Source organism: Vulpes lagopus, chromosome 11 (assembly GCF_018345385.1).
Source record: "Vulpes lagopus strain Blue_001 chromosome 11, ASM1834538v1, whole genome shotgun sequence".
NCBI lineage: Eukaryota > Metazoa > Chordata > Mammalia > Carnivora > Canidae > Vulpes > Vulpes lagopus.
The window spans coordinates 7,164,682-7,184,434 of NC_054834.1; the positions used below are offsets into that span (position 1 = coordinate 7,164,682).

The following is a 19,753-nucleotide window of genomic DNA, read 5'->3' on the forward strand; positions in this document are numbered from 1 at the left end:
TGGGGAGCAGAGCTGTGGTGCACACCGTCGCACCCTCTCTGTACCCCCACACAGGGCCGAGCCTCTCCTAGCATAAGTGGTTATCGGCCGCTGTTCTCCGCTAGCTTCACTTGCGAGGGCAAATCTGTCCTTTGACACGAGATTATCAAAATAACCTACTTCCAATACCCAGAGCATAGGGCACCTCAAAGGAAAGCCAACTTTTTGTTCTGATTATGAAAGCTTAAAAATGGAAGCTTCACAGAAATACGTAAAACGAGACTTTGGAAGGTCTTTGTCAACCACCCGGTTTAACGTCCACCCGTATGTGTTCATCTCATGTGCTGCGCAGTTGTCACCAATGAGGGGAACGGGACAGACATCAGCTAGGGATGGATGTGCTCCTCCTCCCAGCCCCCAACTAAAATGCATATATTTGGGGCATCAATCATGTCCATTCCAAAAACCTGTCTTCAGGCATCTCAGGGGCAACAGGTTAATTTTTTCACACACACACATAAATGTTTCGCTTTGTTTTGTTTCTGTAGAAATGTACCTTTTCTCTTTCTAGATCAGGTCTTTGCATTATGTGAACGAAATGATTTGGGGAAGAGGTCGCCACCGCTACCTGTGTGTTTCCCTTGGATCTTCAGGATAAAGAGGCCCGAAGAAATGATAAAGCAAGAGCCTTTCCAAAGACAGAGCCCACCACCTCCCCTAGAACCTGTGCTGCCTATTTCCAGAAGTTTTATTAGTTTTCTTTCCTTGGAATTTCAGGATGCCGTTAAGGATTTAGAAATACTGTGGTCCAGTCTTAAAGTAAGCAATACAATTCCATAAAATGCACACTGTTAGTCAATAGAGATTAGACAAGAAGCTAAAATCCCAGACTCTGGGTTTTGTCACAAGTCTAAGTTGAGAAAAGAACCATTGTCCTACCCAAATAACGTTTGGTTTCTTTGCTGGAACTTCCATTATCTCTTCCATTCCGTGCATCTGTCTCGGCCTGTGAGACTGTTCCAGATCCTGCAGGTCCTGTCGGAGAAGCCGCCTTCTTACGGAGATGATTCAAGACGTCTTTACCTAAACAAAAAGGAAGGTCAAAAGGGCCTGCAGCCAGGCAGTGTGCAGTGGCTCACGCATTAGCCATCTGGGTTAGTGCTCAGGAAATGTGAGGGAGCGGGTCGGGGTCACTTTTCCCCTGCAGGATTATTGTTGACATCCTCGGGCCCTCATGTGCATCTGATCCTCTGCAGGGTTTCAACGGTTGGGGGGGGGGTGTGTGGTCTCTCTCCATAGACATAATGGGAACCTTTGGGCCCTTTGGTCGGACAGGTCCCTGCTCTAACCAGCCCTGTGGCTCCGCTGAAAGGTTTCCTACTTCTGTTCTTCTAGGCCTGTCTTGCACCTGGGAAAATCCCCCGGCCTACATCCCGGGACGGCCTACGAGCAGCCTTCTTATCACAATATTTTAGTAAGGGGTCCGAGGAACCGGGCGCAGCAGCTGCAGACTCTCACCTGCAAGTGACCCGGACACCTGGCCCGTGTCCCCTGGCCGCTCAGGCTCCCTCCCGTCTGGGTCACCCATAGGAGCTGGGCCAGGCGTGGAGCCGCCTCGTTAAGGACTTCACCAGGACCGGAGGAGCACTGACTGGCATACGGTAGGCTGGCACATCGGACTTCAATAAAAAAAATATATAGAGGGCAGCCCGGGTGGCTCAGCGGTTTAGCACCACCTTCAGTCCAGGGCCTGATCCCAGGGTCCCAGGATCGAGTCCCAGGTCAGGCTCCCTGCAGGGGACCTGCTTCTTCCTCTGCCTGTGTCTCTGCCTCTCTCTCTGTGTCTCTCATGAATAGATAAAATCTTTAAAAAAGTATTAAAAAGAAATAAATGATGAAAATATACGTGTGTCTCTAGATTAGGAAGTCCACCAGGAATGTAACACTTGACCAAGTGAAGTGACTTCCTATTACTTGAGATATATATATATCTAGATAAGGGTTAGTTTTTGTAAGAATTAGCTGGAGTTTGTTTCTACCACAGATAATCCCCGGGAAGATAACTTCTCAACAGACTCTTAATTATGGGTTTCCACCCCTCTGACAATTCCTAGATTCCTGTCGTATTTTAAAGCATTGCAGTAGATATTCCTGTTTTGGGAAATCCCAGTTTGGAATATTGCCTCTGAAAGTGCCCTTGTTTTACTTGCTTTAGCCACATTTCAGAGTGAATAGGCATCACCATGTAAAAATATAGAATCACATGTATTTTTATTTTTCCAATTATAAAAGTAGAGTGTGTTACGAGAAGAAAGTTGGGAACCACAGAGAGTAGAAAGAATTTTGAAATATCCCATAATTCTAGTCCCTTGGTTAACATTTTGATACCTTCTTTCTGGTCTTTTTGCCTTTTTCGGAGATGTTTAATATTACATATGTATAACTTCTATATTGTAAGTAATAAATTATATGCAATTTCTTACATGTAAATTTCACATATATGAGGATCACTGTAATAAACATATATATGGTGATTTGTACATTTGTAATAGTAACACTAATGAAAATTATTCAAATGTAATTATAAAAATGTAGGTAGGAAAGACACAGTTGATTTTTAAAATAAGGGATATGGTTAAAATGATGGAGCTTGTCTTCAGGTGTAAATAATTACACTGAAAGAGTAAAACAGCTATATTTCATATATGATAGAAAAAGTTTTGCTTAGCATGAAGAATAAATATATGTGCACCGGAACTTAAGGTGGAATTTAAATGGTATCTCTTTACGAAGCAGTGTTTCAAAAGGTCACCTGTAGATTGTGCTGGGAGAGCGGACCTGGGAGGCAGAGAATACTTCCCCTGCAGAAGGCAGGTCCTTGCATGTCTGTGCTCCGGGTGAGGGGCCTGGGCTGGGGTGGACGGGCTCCGCAGGTAAAAGTGAGGAACAGGTGGATGGAGAGGCTAGACTGGGGCCCCAGGGAGGGTGCTCCTCCATGGGTGCTTCTCTCTTTTACCTTCCTCTTGCCCTTCCCTGTCTCTTCCAGGCCACTATAGAGGGCAGCCCTGAGTGAAAGGGGGTCAGGAAAGGCAGATCGTGGGGAGGGGGGTTCCCTTCTCTTTCTTTCATTGTCTTCTCTCTTTCTTCTTCTTCCCTTTTTCTACTAGATCTGCTTCCAGGAGACTAGCAGGGCCGGGCCTCAAGACCCAGGGATAATGGGCAAAGAAGAGTAAGTAAGGTGAGGCCTTACTTACTTGAGTCTGTACAAGTCTAGTAGGTTGTGGTACAGGATGGAGACCCTCTTAGCTTCTGAGAGACAAACGATAGATGCTTGTCTGCCAACAGCCACCGATATGTAAGGGGCATACGTGATCTGTGGCAGGTGATCTAACTGGATCACTTCGATTCAAAATTCTGGTCACATCAGTCAGTAGAGGTACATCCAGCTGTAGGTGGTAAGAAGAAAAAAAAAACTAAATTCTACAAAGTTCAGGGAATTGAAATAGTCTTTCTTTTGTTAAATTGAAAAAAAGTTAACATATAGTATTAGATTCTATGAAATTCTTTTTTTAAAGAAAGATTTTATTTATTTATGATAGACATAGAGAGAAAGAGAGGCAGAGACACAGGCAGAGGGAGAGGCAGGCTCCATGCCAGGACCCTGACGTGGGACTCGATCCTGGGGCTCCAGGATCACGCCCTGTGCCAAAGGCAGGCGCTAAACTGCTGAGCCACCCAGGGATCCCCAGATTCTATGAAATTCTATGCATTACTCAGTGCTCATCATGATCACTCTTAATCCCCATCCACCTATTTCACCCCCCTCCCACCTCCCTTCTGGCAACCAGCAATTTGTTTACTGTATTTAAGAGTCTGTTTTGGTGTTTCTTTCTTGTTTTCTCTGCTCATTTGTTCAGTTTCTTAAATTCTACCTATGATTGAAATCATATGGTATTTGCCCTTTTATGATTGACTTATTTCACTTAGCCTAATACCTCTAGATCCATCCATGTTGTTACAAAAGGGAAAAATCTCATTCTTTTTTATGGCTGAGTAATATTCCATTGCATATATGTACCACGACTTCTTTATCCATTCATCTATTATTGGACTCCAATTTGCTTCCTTATCTTGGCTATTATAAATAATACAGCAATAAACATAAAAAAATTCCTGTCACATTTGGCCAGGTGACACCAAGTAATTAAGTGTATCCAGGTTAACTCTCCAACACCATTGAGGGCCTCGGTGGTCAACTCTTCAGGTGTGTTACCAAGCATATAATCTTTTCAAATTAGTGTTTTCATTTTCTTTGGGTAAATACACAGTAGTGGAATTACTGTATTATAATAATAATTTTTGACTTTTTGGAGAACCTCCATACTGTCTTCCAGAGTAGCTGCACCAGTTTATATTCCCACCAACAGCGCAAGAGGGTCCCCCTTTCTCTACATCCTCACCAACACCTGGTACTTTTTTGTTGTTTGATTCTAGCTGCTTTGACAGGTATAAGGTGATTCCTCATTGCGGTTTTGACTTGTATTTCCCTGATGATGAATGATGTTTAGAATCTTTTCACGTGTCTGTTGGTCATTTGTATATATCCTTTGGAGTAATGGCTGTTTAGGTCCTCTGCCCACTTTAATAGGGTTATTTGTTTTTTTGGAGTTGTGTTTTATAAATAAGTTCTTTATATATTTTGGATTCCAACCCCTTATTGATATGTCATTTGCAAATATCTTCTTCCATTCAGCAGGTTGCCTTTTTGTTTTGTTGATTATTTCCTTCACTGTGCAGAAGCTTTTTATTTTGGTGTAGTCCCAATAGTCTGTTTTTGTTTTTCTTTCCCTTATCTAAGGAGACATACCTAGAGAAATATTGCAACAGCTGTTATCAAAGAAATCTCTGCTTGGGTTTTTCTTCTAAGGGTTTTATGATTTTATGTTCTATATTAGGTCTCTAATCCACTTTAGAGTTTATTTTTGTGTATGGTGTAATGTGAGAAAATGGTCTGGTTCCACTGTTATTTTTTTTTAAGATTTATTTATTTATTTTGGGGGGAGAGAGAAAGAGAGATAGCGTGAACAGGGGGAGAGTCAGAGGGAGAGTGAGAGAGAGAATCTCAAGCAGACTCTCCACTGAGTGGGGAGCCCAACTCAGGGCTCTATTTCATGACTGAGATCATGACCTGAGCTGAAGCCAAGAGTTCGACGCTCAACTGGCTGAGGCACCCAGGCACCCCTAGTTCCATTCTTTTGCATGTAGCTGTCCAGTTTTATCAGCATAATTTGCTGAGAAGATTGTCCTTTCCTGGGCAGCCTGGGTGGCCCAGCAGTTTGAGCCTTAGGCCCAGGGCGTGATCCTGGAGACCTGGGATCGAGTCCCACATTAGGCTCTCTGCATGGAGCCTGCTTCTCCCTCTGCTTGTGTCTCTGCTACTCTCTCTCTCTGTGCTGTGTCTGTCATGAATAGATAAATAAAATCTTAAAAAAAGAGATTGTCTTTTCCCCATTATATATTCTTGCCTCCTTTGTCATAGATTAGTTGACCATATAAGTATGGGTTTATTTCTGGTTTCTCTGTTCTGTTCTCTTGATCTATGTGTCTATTTTTGTGCCAGTATCATACTGTTTTGATTTTTATATTTTTGTAGTAATATCTTGAAATCGGGGATTGTGATACTTCCAACTTTGTTCTTTTTCTCAAGATTGCTTTGGCGATTTGGGGTCTTTTGTGGTCCCATACAAACATTAGCCTTATTCGATTTCTGTGAAAAATGCTCTTGGGAGAATTGAGATATTCTTATTCAAACAGTTCAGAGCAAATTAGAATGTTCATCAGTTTAGAGGAGAGTCATTCAGACCACACACATTGACTTGGAAAATTTTCTTTTCTTTTCTTTTCTTTTCTTTTCTTTCTTTTCTTTTCTTTTCTTTTCTTTTCTTTTTTATTTTATTTTTTTTATTTTAAAGATTCTATTTATTTATTCATGAGACGCACAGAGAGAGAGAGGCAGAGACACAGGCAGAGGGAGAAGCAGGCCTCATGCAGGAAGCCTGATGTGGGACTCGATCCCAGGACCCCAGGATCACGCCCTGAGCTGAAGGCAGGCGCTAAACCCCTGAGCCACCCAGGGATCCCCTGACTTGGAAAATTTTAACATTGGTTCTTCCTCAATGGTTCTTAGACTTCCAACCTGCACACCATTTTCTTTTAAGAGGTTCTCGTGTGTGTCAACTCCTTTTTCATAGAAGCTTCCTGTCATGCTTGGCCAGGTGACATCAAGTAATTGAGTGTATCCAGATTAACTCTCCAACACCACTGAAGGCTTAGGCGGTCAACTCTCCAGTTGTATTACCAAACATCAGAAAAAAATTATGGTGGTATAGTTGGGGGGGGAAGGTTATACAAAACATTATATTATTTCCAGATTATCCTGAGGGTGGAAGGAAGGCAGAGAGAACAAGTGATGATGTGGCTGGGCAGTCAAAATTACAGAGCTTTTGGGGAAGAGGTTCACTTGCAAAGTTGAATTGGGACAGACATAGAAAATGTGAAAATAATCAAAATCAGGCATAAACAGCCAATAAGTCTTTATTAAGTGCCTACAGTATGTTTAATATTGTTCCAAAGATATGATATAAAGTGTGAAAAAACTGTCCTAACTAAATCTTTCTAATTGATTTGGTTGGTTTTCACAGGGTTAGGAAGAAAAAAGGCCTGGCATCTGTAGTGACTCTCAATCCTGAGGCAAGCAGATTTTGTTCTTGGCTGGAAAACCCAAGTGAGTAAGTCAAGTTCCATAACAGTAAGACCTTGAGAAAAGGCCTGCGAACTGCTCAGGAAGATGGGCTGTCTCTGATGCAAATGGACCAGGCAGCCTGTCCCCAGGGAGCAGTTGCCACAGCAAAGCATTGGGTTTGGGTCTAAACTTGTTAAGCCTATAAATTTGGTCTCATCCATGTCAGGGGCCCCAGCAAGGGCAAGATTCCTAAGACCAAACTCACAGGAAAATGATGACAGCCAGAGACGCTCATGCGCTAGACTTCATGGAAGACTGATTGTCCAGCTGGCCGGGAGGCTCTTGTCAGCTGGTCACACGGTGTCAGGGAGGTGATGACGCCCACGAAGCCCAAGTTCCCCTACAGGCAAGGATGCCCTAGTTCCCTGGAAGCCTGTGACAGCTCATGCCTCTTCCCAAGGGAAGCAGGAGGCAATCCTGGTGCCATGACTCGCTTTTCTACCTCCCATCCCTTTAGTTCACTCGGCCTTTCTCCAGATTAACAAGGGTCTGTCCTCTTTTCTGTGCTGTCATTTCTTTCCTTCCTTAGCCTGGCTTCTTCGGCTTCTGCTTGGGAGGAGGTGCACTTTATAAAAGTGCAGATGACACTTGTGAACAGATCTGCATTATTTTACCAGTGAACCCTCAGATCAGGGGCTGGGCACGCGCAGTCACCAACCCTGGGTACTGAGGATAGGGAGCACAATCACGGAGAATGAATGTATCCTCTCCAATGACAAGAGGCAAGCAGAGCAGACTCAGATCTGCTGCCTCACAGCCTGGAGCCCTTTGCCCCACACGAAACAATTGCTTGGTTGGCTGAGAAGGACAGAGTGGAGGCCAGTGGCTATGGAGAAAGATCTTTCTGCTGAGGAGAGTCAATAAGCTCTGGGAAAATGTAGGGAAAGCTCTAGTACGCCAGTTTCTTGCTGGAGACTCATCAGGAAAAAGTGAACAAATGAGGATCACTGACAGGTGTGCAAACCAAATCTGGGGACTCCACATACCACAGGGTAGCAGGAGCTCCTCAAGGCACAGCTCCAGGTGGGTGTTAGTAGACATTAGTAGAGCTGTAAAAAAGAAGAGTTGATGGGTGATAAGAAATCATTTAGCAATATACTCTGTTGTCTTGCTAGAGTCCTCCATGATCCTGCACCTCAAATCTTTGCAGTTAGATGTATTTTGGATTTCAGAATATTTTGGATTTTAGGGAAAGATGTTATAGCATGAATTATGTGCCGCCCAGTAGCATCTGAGACAGCGCTCTGTTAAAAAAAGCACATTAGTATTTCAACAGTGATATTTTTATATATATTATATTTATATTATTTATATGTTATTATATATATATAAATGGTCACATTAAATGTGATATGCAAAGAATATAAACATTTCTTCTTGGTCCAGTCCAAGTTTTGTGGTCACTTGAGACTGTTTTTATGCAGTTTTTTTTTTAATTTTTTTTTTTTTTTTATGATAGTCACAGAGAGAGAGAGAGAGACAGAGACACAGGCAGAGGGAGAAGCAGGCTCCATGTAGGGAGCCCGACGTGGGATTCGATCCCGGGTCTCCAGGATCGCGCCCTGGGCCAAAGGCAGGCGCCAAACCGCTGCGCCACCCAGGGATCCCAGTTTTTATGCAGTTTTAAGGGCTTTGTGGGTCTCAGGATTTTGGATGAGGGCCTATGGACCAGAGTTTCTGGTTATGCACCATTTGAATCCTTATCAATCTTATCAATAATGAGCCACCAAATTAATATTTTCAAACATTTTCCTGAATAAAACCCCAGAGTTTTTTTAATACCAGGGTGTTTTAATTCCAGTGTCCTCTTTTTCTCATCCTGTAACATTGGTTATAGGGTTCCCAAAGTATATAGTACGTGAAAAACATCTCAAGAGTTGGCTAACCATGTTTATTCCTTGGTTCGACAGTCAGGAATCTGCATTTAAAAAATATGTCAGGTGACACTGATGCAGGTTGAATGGATCCGTATTTCTAAGAAATATGAGTAGAACTGTGCTATAAAGCTCCCATTTTGGTTCCTACTCAGTAGTCTTTTGATCATCTATCCGTGCTGCTTTATTCACATTTAGGTTATTGCTTCTAATTGCATCTGTCATATTTATTTGTCTATTTTCCTGCAATGGACCTCTCGACTGCCTCCAACTTCCCATGACTACAGAGAATTCTGGGCTGAGACTCCTGGTGTGCTTCAGGACCTACCCGTGAGAGTTCCTTGGGGTACATCCCATGGAGTGGCATTTCTGGGTCCTGGGAAAGGAGAATACTTAAACTCCAGAGTGACTGTTCCCTTTTACACTCCCTAGTTATGCCTATCTAGGTTCTCAATAAACACATTCTCTCTTCACCAAATTCTGTGATCTTCTGGAATAATGTGGAAACCCCCTTTTCTAGAATGGAGCTCTTTTGGCTGGCAGTGTGGAAATGTCAGTTTAATCCCTTCAGATCAGGGTCAGGGCTAGACCCTGGAGCCAGCCTGAGTCTGTAGGTGGGCCCTCAGCTGGATGAAGCCATGTGCTTGGGGCAGTTTCCTCAAAGTACTGTCCAGGGACCTCTGTAGCACCCTGGCCTGTCCTAGAGCCACTAAAAGACACTCTGTGCCCACCCCTCTTTCCTTGCTCTGCATCAGAGCTTGGGAACCACTAGGTTAGGTCAAGTTTTGAAAGAACAGAAATGTTAACCTGATGGGTAGGATATTAAGCCATTAACTTTCATTTATCATCATCATCATCACATCATCATTATTGTCAATGTCAACACCATGATACGATAATATTATAAAGGACAAAAATGCTATCGAACTGTCCATACTATAGTCTTCTTGAATTCTGATGAGAGGCCTCCACCCAAGGATCCCTCTAATGTTAGACATGCAGACCCCTGCCCAATGAGATAAAGGTCTCAAAAATATGACTAATACACCAGGCTCCCAGGACTCCAGAACCTGACTCTTTTTCCCTTGGTGCTGTCTTTAATGAGCTCCTTCTGAGATGGAGGTTTGTGTGCCTAAGGAGGCCTATTGGGGTGTGTCCTTGATCCCAAGCTATGAGTCCCTCACTGAGAGAAGTAAAGGAGGTAAGACTGGGCAAAGGGACTAGTTAAAATTTGACAAGTCACAATTGAGGTGTGGGAAGCCCTGGAGCTAGGGCAGCCCTCTATATGGGGCAACGAGGCCTGGGTTCTGTACCCCTCCTGGGATCATGGGGTGTGAGTTGCTCCTGCGTAGGGGCATCCCTCTTGGCAATGAGAGTCCCCTGGCCCAGAGCAATCTGAGGAAGGGGATCATGTCAAAGAAAAGCCAGAGCCGGACAGTAGTTAGAGCAGTAAAAAAATATTTTATTCAGGACTGTAGCAATAGGGGAAAAGAGACCTCAGTTTAGAACCAGGCTCGCTTCTGCATGTTGCATGTATGGGGTCAGGGGATAGAAGACCACTAAGAGGAAACACCAGAGGTGGGGGGGTGGGGATTCTGGCTCAGGGGGCCTAGCGGGGTGTTTGCTGAAGGTAGGCTGGGGTGCCCCATCTCTGGGGAATGGAGGAGGGTGGGGACCAGATCAAAGGGTGGAGGGTTCTTGCTAAAGCACAAGAAAGCTCAGGAGCCCGACTGAAGTTTGGTCAAGCGAAGAACCGTGGACTCTACAAATGTTAGAGAAATGATAAAGGCTTAGCTTTGGAACAGAATGATCACGTAGCCCAGTGCCCTCGTTTTGCAGAAAAGGAAGTGAGGCTAGAAGGCAGCTGTGACCTCCCTGAGGCCTGGTGGAGAAAGAGAACTCCCTGGGGAGGACGATGCTGCGGGAAGAGCCACCTGGGGTGAGGGCCTGGCCCTGGGGGTCTTCTCTGCTGGGTGTTCCCGGGGCAGGCCCCGGCCCTCCGCACCACGAAGCCAGAAACACGGTCCCTCTAGAGCTGGCCTGAGGCCGGGGTCCAGAGGGGTCACCCCCCCATTCCTGTCCCAATTCCCAGGGAATCATAGAAAGTCAGGGCTCGCAGAGATAATCAGGATTTTTTCGCGTCGCTCACTTTCCAGGATTGTTCTTTCTCCATTCGGACACGTTGATAATTTATAATGAAGCAGAGCAAAGTGTCTACACCCTTTGGCATGTCGGAGTTCAGCCAGAGTCACCCAAAACCTCTGCAAAGACGGACACCCAAGACCATACACGCATGGGAACTGTCGAACCCCCTTGGGCATGTTTTTATTGAAGAGTTTTTGATTGTTGTTCTCTGACAAAGGAAGCTTATTTCTTTGGAAAAATCTATTTTATTGCTCTTAGGATGGGCGAGCTGGAAAAGCACCCGGGAGTGCTTGGGGCCTGGCAAAGCTCACCTGGACCCAGAGGGAGGCCCCCCTGACTTTCTGCGGGGAGTCGGGCACGGCTTGCTTTAACCCGTACCGGCCACACGGGGGCGCCCTCGGCCTTTTCTGCACAACCCAGCGGCCCTTCCCGGGGAACCGGTGCAGACGCGGGAACCCCAACCACGTGTAGACCAAACGGATCATCCCCCTTCTGGCAGGACCACCAAATCTGGTCGCGCGAGGTGGCCTTGCCACTAAAAATCAGTGTCAACTTATAGTTGTGCAGGAAGACCGTGCAGACGTTGCAAGATTCCCTTGGTGGAAATGGCTTGCGTGCAACACAAAGAAAGAATTTTTGTAGCCAAAGAAAGAGTCAAACTTGCAAAAAAAAGCCCCAGACTGCATGTGTTCTGTTTCACAGGATCAGAACGTATCATTTGTCCCCAAGTTTGGATGAGGGAAAAGATTTGTGGGGGGGTCTTTCGAGCTCCCGTAAAGCTTTTGTGTTATTGAAAATTTCCAAACGTCCGTATCTATGATAGAAGAGAGAACCTGATAGGCCATTATTTACTTACACATGTCATACACAAAGGTAATTATTAATTTATCAATGCCTGGACAATCTCTGGATTGGAACTATACTCTCTTCAGTGTTGTTTTGAACCCAAATCCAGACCAAATCTTCTAATTTTATCTGAATACTTCACTATGCACCTCTAAAAATGGAATAATCAAAATCCTACTATCCTAGTCCAAGTGATTAACGTTATTTCCCTAATGTTACCAAACATCCAGTGTTTGTTCACAGTTTCCTGATTGTCTTGTTAATTTTTTAATAGTTTGTTTTAATCAAAACCAAATCTAGCCCGTACATTGGGATATTTTGGTATTTCTCATGTCTTTTATGATCCACATGTTCTTTTTTGTTGTTGAATCAACTGAGTACTTTTTGTCCTGGAGGATTTTGCACAGTTTTGGTATTGCTATTGACTTTTAGTGGTGGTGTTTCATGAAGTTTCCTATCCCCTATAATTCCTATAAACTGAGAGTTTGGAGATACAGGCTTGGTTAGAGGCAGATTATCCATCCATCCAGTCACTGCTTGGATTCATTAGTACTGAGAAGTTGCGAAACAGAGATACTCCCTTTTTCTGTTAATTAGCTGGAATAAAGAGACTTTCCCTCTCATCAACTACATGGATAGCTTACGTTCAGATTATATAAAAAAGACAAATGACTGAGGATTTCTTTTCTATTTACCAATTTTCTCAACAATGTGTTGATTCCCCAGCATCCACTAAAAGTGACCAATAAGTTTTTGTTATTTTACCATTGTTAATTGATGGATTTGAACACAGTTAATGGGTTTCAACCCATTGCAGTTATTTGTGTTATCTTCACCATGTGGGGGCTTATTCATGTTGACTTCTGAGCCCTTTTGTCACAATCCTAGTGGTCACCAAGAGCTGTTTGGTGAGGCAAGATATCCAGGCTCATCTTAGACTCCTGGTTCCTTGGGTGAGATGATATTTATAGACCACAAGCTGGATGTGCCACACATTTTATGAAGAGAGACTATTTTTTCACCTCCTGATAGTCGTAAGGAGAAGGGCACCAGGCATTGTCAACCACTTGGAGACTTACTGGTAAGGTCAAATGAAGTGTGCCTTGTGCTGTCCTTACATTTCTTTCTTTGTACAGCCAGCCGACATCACGAGACAATGTCCACCAGACAGCCACTGGACTGAGGGCTCCTGGTCAGCTCTGCCCAACACACTGGGTGCACTTGTTTCCTCCTGGAAGCTAAGGGGAGACCAACGCAACTGCAGGTGGTAGCTTGACCTGGCAGGAAGAGGAGAGGCGGACACCGGGCTCACTAACACATAAATCCAGATCCTGGCCAGCCACTTACTAGGTCTGTGCCATGGCCAAGCTATGTCAGCTCTCTGAGCCTCAGTCTCTTAATCTATAAAATGGAATCAATAGCATCTACATAATATATTTTTATGGGGATTAAAATAGATGATCTTTTCTAGCTTACTGCATTTAACCTGGAAAGAGCCTAGCATAAAACTGGACACACATTAATATTGGCTATTACCTCCTACCCCAAACGAGCAACTCGGAAATGATTATTTTAACCCTAAATAGTCATTAGGTACCCTACTCCAAATTAAATCAAACATAGCAGTTGTGAAAGCAAACAGAGGAAGAAGTCTGGACAAGGAGGCCGGTGAGCTATTGGCCAGATTGGTGCTAGTCATCAGAGAAAAGTCTAAAACATTTTCTGTCTTTAGATACATTTGTTAAGGGTAAGGACCTTTCTATTTCTCATCTCCCCCAAAATTAGATGCGAACATATAATACACCTTCAGTTTATGATGTCGGGCGGGAGTCCATCTCATAAATATTAAGCTAAAAGGACCATGTCTGGAGGGAAGGGCACCAGAGACCACTGGGTCTCCTAGAGTCTCTGACATGGTGCCATCTTTGTTTCTGTTTGGTGATCTGGGAAGTCACCTTCTCCCACACCCACTTTACCTCTGCCCAGTGACAGCAATCTTACTTTCTAAAGTCTTATTCTTTGACCCTATTTCTCACATTTAGAAAAATCTCCAGAAGTGGGGCCCGGGTAAACATCTCTTTGTGAAATCAAGCCTGTGACCAGCACTCTTAATGCCTTTTGGGCACAAAAAAAAAATATCAGAGAAATGAATAGGTAGAGGTATTCTTGTATTTTGCATCATCAGCATGGAGATAATATATTATGAGGATTATTATTACATGTTACAATATATGTATAATTGTCAGAAGTACTTCCCTCAATGGTGGGGCCCCCACATATGCGCACACATCCTGCACACATAACTCACATCACTGTGAGTGAATTCTTTGCTTAGTTGACTGAAGGTAAAGACAATTCTTCTTTTAATGTTAAGTACCTAGGGCAGTGGCTATTACATAAAAGCTTAGAGATACTTATTTAATGCTGATCACTGGAGTCTGTTAAGATTCCTTCAGAAGGACTTATTTTCTTTTTAAAATACCATTCAAACTGTACAAAATTTTCAAAATAGTGACAAGAAAGGAGATAATAATAATCTCATCACCTATGTAACTATTGTGAACACTTTGCTCTCTTTCTCTACATAATGACATTTTAGAAGGTATAGTTTGCACATTTTTTAGGGAGAGATGGGCAAAGGGAGAGGGAGAAAGAGAATCCCAGGCAGGCTCCATGCCCAACACAGAGCCTGATGTGAGGCTCGATCTCATGACCCTGAGATCATGACCTGAACTGAAATCAAGACACCCAACCAACTGAGCCACTCGGGTGCCCCTAATTTGCACATTCTCTATATTATATTTTTCTTAACCTAACATGATGTCATAAGCACTATGTTATTACATAATATTATAATCATGTTTAAATAATTGCACTATTTGAAACATTTAGATTGTTTCCATTTTTCTGATATAATAAATAGCACTATAATAACTGCGACGGTACATAGAATTGTTAAATGAAGTTTGAGTTACTTATCTATGAAAAAGTTAAAGATGTAGCAAACTTACATCAAAGGCTATGAATATTTCTATGGATTTTGACACCTATTATCCACTTACTCAAGAAAGTGTTATATCATCTTATAAACTTATCGCATGTATATATGAAATGAGTATCTTTCTCATCACACCGTAATGAGATGTGGGTGTTTTTAAAAAGTGCTTTCTATAATAATATCATGAGAAAAATGAAATTGTTTTTGTTGTTGAGGGCAAGTTTTTTTCCATGTTTCGTTACTATTTGTGTTTCTTTAGGTTATGTGTAGAATGGTGGATCTTAACCAGGTCTTCACAATCATCTGCTCCAGGCTTCTTCAATTTTTTTTTATAAGTGGTAGTATGCATTTTTCAAATGAAATTTTACACACTCTAATTTCGAGAACAGATACAAATATAAGTGCTCCGGTTGGAGTGAGACTGGAGGCCCCCTTGAGCCCTATGATTCAACTTTCCCTCAATCCATGAGAATGCTCTACAAAACCCTAGCCCTCTGTGAAACAGTTTGCAAACCCCCCATTTGCCTCTAATGCAGACTTATCCCCTTGGCAGATATCCCTGCTGAATCCCCGCAGAGGTAATCATAGTGATGTGTGGAGTCACAGCCTTATGTGATCTGGGAGGGAGCAAAGTGCTATGCGGACGGCCACGGACCATCCACAAAAATCCCTGTGGATGTGTGAGCCAGAGGTGTACGCGGAATATTTCTGCTGAGAAGGTGTGACTTTCTCTAATAGGCTAGCCCCTTACATTACTGAACAGTGTACCTAACAGTGGTAACTAAGCGTCTATCTCACAAGTGGAACAGTAGAGGGTGTAATGACTCACATTATAAAAGGACCACAGGGTCTCTTTATGTGGCATCTTCTCAGGAGTTTATTTGCAGATCATTAAATACTTAATAGAGGGAGAAAGAAATAATTGATGTGTTCTGGGCTGCTGGTGTTTAAATAGCAATCAAATATAAAAAACAAAGCAGATCTGAAGTTACACTGATTTATGCATCTGATTTGGAAATTTTGCCTTTACTGGACCGGGAGCTAAAGAAGGAAAGTATGCAACTCAGTAACTAGGTAGTTGCCCATTAAAAACTGTCTCTCCAATCGACATACTTGTGCTGGTTTCGCCTCTGCAGTGCATCTTCACTGTGTGCACCAGACTCCTGGGGATTTTGTTAAAATGCAATTCTGATTCAAAAGCTCTGGGGGTGGGAGTAGGGCATTTTCACTTCTAACAAACTCCCAGTGCTACCATTGGTGTTGCTTTCTGGGCTACATTTCTAGTAGTGAGGGTCTAGGGAACATTTCAACAAATTAGTAAGACAGTCAAAATCTCTTTCATCTTTGGTGTTTTAGAACAAGTGAGGACCACTCCCCGCCCCCATACAGAGAAGAGCATTCAAAAATTAGAATCACTTAAGTTAAATGAAGAGATACCACTGACCAACCTACCAATAAATCAAACAAATATCAACATCCCAGGAAGTTTTTCTGCGCCTTATAATGCTCTCATCCTCTTCTCCCAATCCTCTTCATATTTGTTATCTCTTCACCTTGAGGTTAAATATAGGCAACTCACAGAGTTAGAGAGCCACTTAATGAGCAGATATTGAACATATGAAGTGGTTCTGGGGTTTCTCAGCCTTGGCACCACGGGCATTTTGGACTGGATAAATGCTGTGGAAGGATGTTGAAGAGCCTCTCTGGCCTCTACGGACCTGATGGCAGTAATATTCCAGCTGCACCAGCAACACGTTGGCTCCAGACAATCAAATATGTCTCCAGACAACAACAACTGTCCCCAGGGGGATGGGGAATCACCTCTGGTTGAGAGCTGGGCATGGCTTGGGAAACAAACAGAAGAAACCTTTGAGTAGAGCAAGGAAGAAAACAACATTTTTTTGATTGCTAATTCTCAGCACCAATGATGTCAGGGACTGGGCCCTGGGAGTCCTGCTTCAGCCACTGCAGAATAAGGGCAACTGCGCTTTAGGATCTTCACCGCCACATTCCAAATGTTGTATGTGTGCATCTCATTGTTGGCACCCAAATCAACTTGCTGAACCCATTACAAGGGCATTCAGTTAATGTGGGGGTTAGATTTTCCTCTCTGCAATGAAGGAAATGTTGCTAAATGCATCTGGAATGCACATGGTTTGTGCCAATCCACAGATCCATCCCTCTTCCGAGCCTTAGACTTCCCAGTAGTGACCCATCCTGGAGAAACTGAACTTGGGTTAAGCAAAAAGCCTCATTAAAGCTTTTTATAAATAGCAGGGCAATTCTCTTGAAAAGCTTTATCATGATTTTCTTCTCTACAAAAACGATTACAGCTCAGTAAGATTAGAATTAGTAGAGAAATATAGAAGGCCTATACAAGGCATCTCTCACCAGGTCCATCTTATGGCTGATTCTATATGATTACAAAATCGGCAGACTTTCCATCAATAAAATAACCTTCCAAAAATAAATAAATAAATAAATAAATAAATAAATAAATAAATAAATAAAATAACCTTCCTCATGAAAGATTAATAATCATTGCTAATGCTTATAGAATGCTTCTTATGTGCCAGGTGCTTTAAAGAGCTTTTTCTAGATTAACTCGGCTAAACCTCACAACATCCCCAAATTATAGCTTTTATAGAAAAGAAAACCGAGGCCATGAGAACTGAACTGTTTTACCCAAGGTCACCCAACCATGCAATGGCAGGGCTGGAGCTCTAACTCATGGAAATCTGGTTGCAAAGTCTGTTTTTAGTAACTGGGATTCAATTAGACATCATTTCATTATTTATAACGATCATGTGGTCATAGCAGGGAGAATATTAAAAAAATGTAAATCTATCAAGTTCAAGGTCTTTACACTTGTGAAAAGACATTTAAATATTTGTATGATGGAAATAATAATAAATAATAATAAAGTAATAATAAATAATAAATAAATAAAAGCTAAGTGATATAGCAACATAAATGGGGGTAGCAGATTTTCAACAGAATTAAGTTAGATATAACTTGAACCTAAGAGACATGAGCTCTCTGTGATGCCAACTCATTCACCATGCTATGGCGTTCCTGTTGTAATCTATATGTATGATGGAAGGGAAACTATTGGCGTCCTTAACGAGAGTTAGTCAGCTTCTTGCCTGATAACTCTAGCTGTTAAGAACTGCTAGTTACTCCCTAAATTTTGGAGAGTGATGTAATTGCATTGTAGTCAATTAGTGTATTTTAACTTCAAAAAGATTTAGATTAAGCTTAAAAATATTAACAGAATCAAGATGATTGAATAAATATTTTATAATAAGGGATCTGAATATGTTTATAAGATTTCATCTATTAGGATAGTAGTCAGCCTTGTCAACAAATTAGAAATGTATGATTATCTAATTTAGGCTTATAATTTCTAGGTTGAAATTGTTCTAAGGTTGTAAATAATACTAAATCATCTAAGAAAACCTGAAGTTCCTGTTTATAAGTTTAACTTATTAAACTTCTATTCCAATATTTATATACTTAGGAAAAGGTTCTTTGTTCAATCAGACAATTGATTTAAAAGGGAATCACTTGTCTGAAGTTTATAAGTGCCGTTATACATATTTGAAGAGTAAAAATTATGTTTGTAAATAAAACCAAATATTAACCAAAGATCCCTTAAAAGTGATTGTTGAAGTGTTGGCAAGGATGTGGAGAGAAGGGAACCCTCACGCACTGTTAGTGGGAATGTAAAGTGCTGCAACCACTATGGAAAACAATGTGGAGTCTCCTTAAAAAATAAAAATGTAAATAACATATGACGCAGTAATTCCACCACTGGGTACTTACCCAGAGAAAATGAGAACACTAATTCGAAAAGATATATACACCCCTATGTTTACTGTAGCATTATTTATACTCACCAAGATATGAAAGCAACCTACTGTTCACTGAAAGATGAATGGGTAAAGAAGATGTGGTCACACACACACACACACACACGCACACACACACACACAGAATATTACTCAGCCATAAAAAATGAGATCTTGCCATCTCGTACAACATGGCTGGATTGAGAGGGTATTATGCTAAGTGAAAGAAGTCAGACTGAAAAAAACAAATACCATATGGTTGCACTTGTATGTAGGATCTAAAAAGCAAAATACATGAATAAACAAAAAAAACCACACAGACTCTTAAATATAGATAACAAACTGGTAGTTGCCAGGGGGCCAGTGGATGAGTGGGGATGGTTAAAAGAGATAAAGGGGATTAAGAGTACAAATGTCTAATAAATAAGTCAAGGAGATGAAGAGCACAGCATAGGGAATATAGTCAATAATATTGCAGTAGTGTTGTGCGGTGACAGGTGGTGACTGTACTTATTGTGGTGAGCAATTAGTAATACATAGAATTGTTGAATAAGTTCAGCAGTTATTGTACACCTGAAACTAACAGTGTTTTATGTCAATTATACTTCAATAATTTAAAAAAAGGTGATTGTTAAAACCCTTTAGACCTACATAGTAAATAACATGGATAGGTTGAACTTGAAATTGTAAAGAGACCTAAATGTTTTGAATTGGTGACTTTAACAACTTGAATATTGATCTTTAAATGCCAAAACAAACCTCTGATTAATGCTTTCTGTCTTAGGCGCTCTCCTTGAAGACATCATATCTCCCTTCTCCCCTCCCCCGCCCCCACCCCACCCACAAAACTTCAAATGCAAAGTCATTGAAGAAACAGCAAAAAAGTTTTAGGATAACTAATAGGAAGGCAGATGAGTTTAGGAAAGGATAAGTTAAGGGAAGCTTTCTCTAAATTAGGAGTCCAAGGTTTCCATACAAAAGAGAAAAATCAGATGGAGTATATATATTTTTTAACTTATTTATTCATGAGAGACACACACACAGAGAAGCAGAGACACGGGCAGAGGGAGAAGCAGGCTCCACGCAGGGAGCTCAATGTGGGACTTGATCCCGAGACTCCAGGATCACACCCTGGGCCGAAGGCAGGTGCTAAACCGCTGAGCCGCCCAGGGATCCCCAGATGGAGTATTTTGATCAATAAAGTATTTCAACACTTTTGCATTTTATGTTCTCTCTTCTTTTAGAAACATCTGGGTGA

At 42.0% G+C, this 19,753-nt stretch overlaps 1 long non-coding RNA gene across 1 annotated transcript; it reads left to right on the forward strand.

Annotated features, from left to right (window-relative positions):
- Nucleotides 1–1,139: 1,139 nt before the first annotated feature.
- Nucleotides 1,140–9,246, forward strand: LOC121472021. Its single transcript, XR_005982755.1, has 3 exons — nucleotides 1,140–1,640; nucleotides 6,681–6,763; nucleotides 8,943–9,246. It is a non-coding gene; the product is annotated as an uncharacterized LOC121472021 (long non-coding RNA).
- Nucleotides 9,247–19,753: the final 10,507 nt, after the last annotated feature.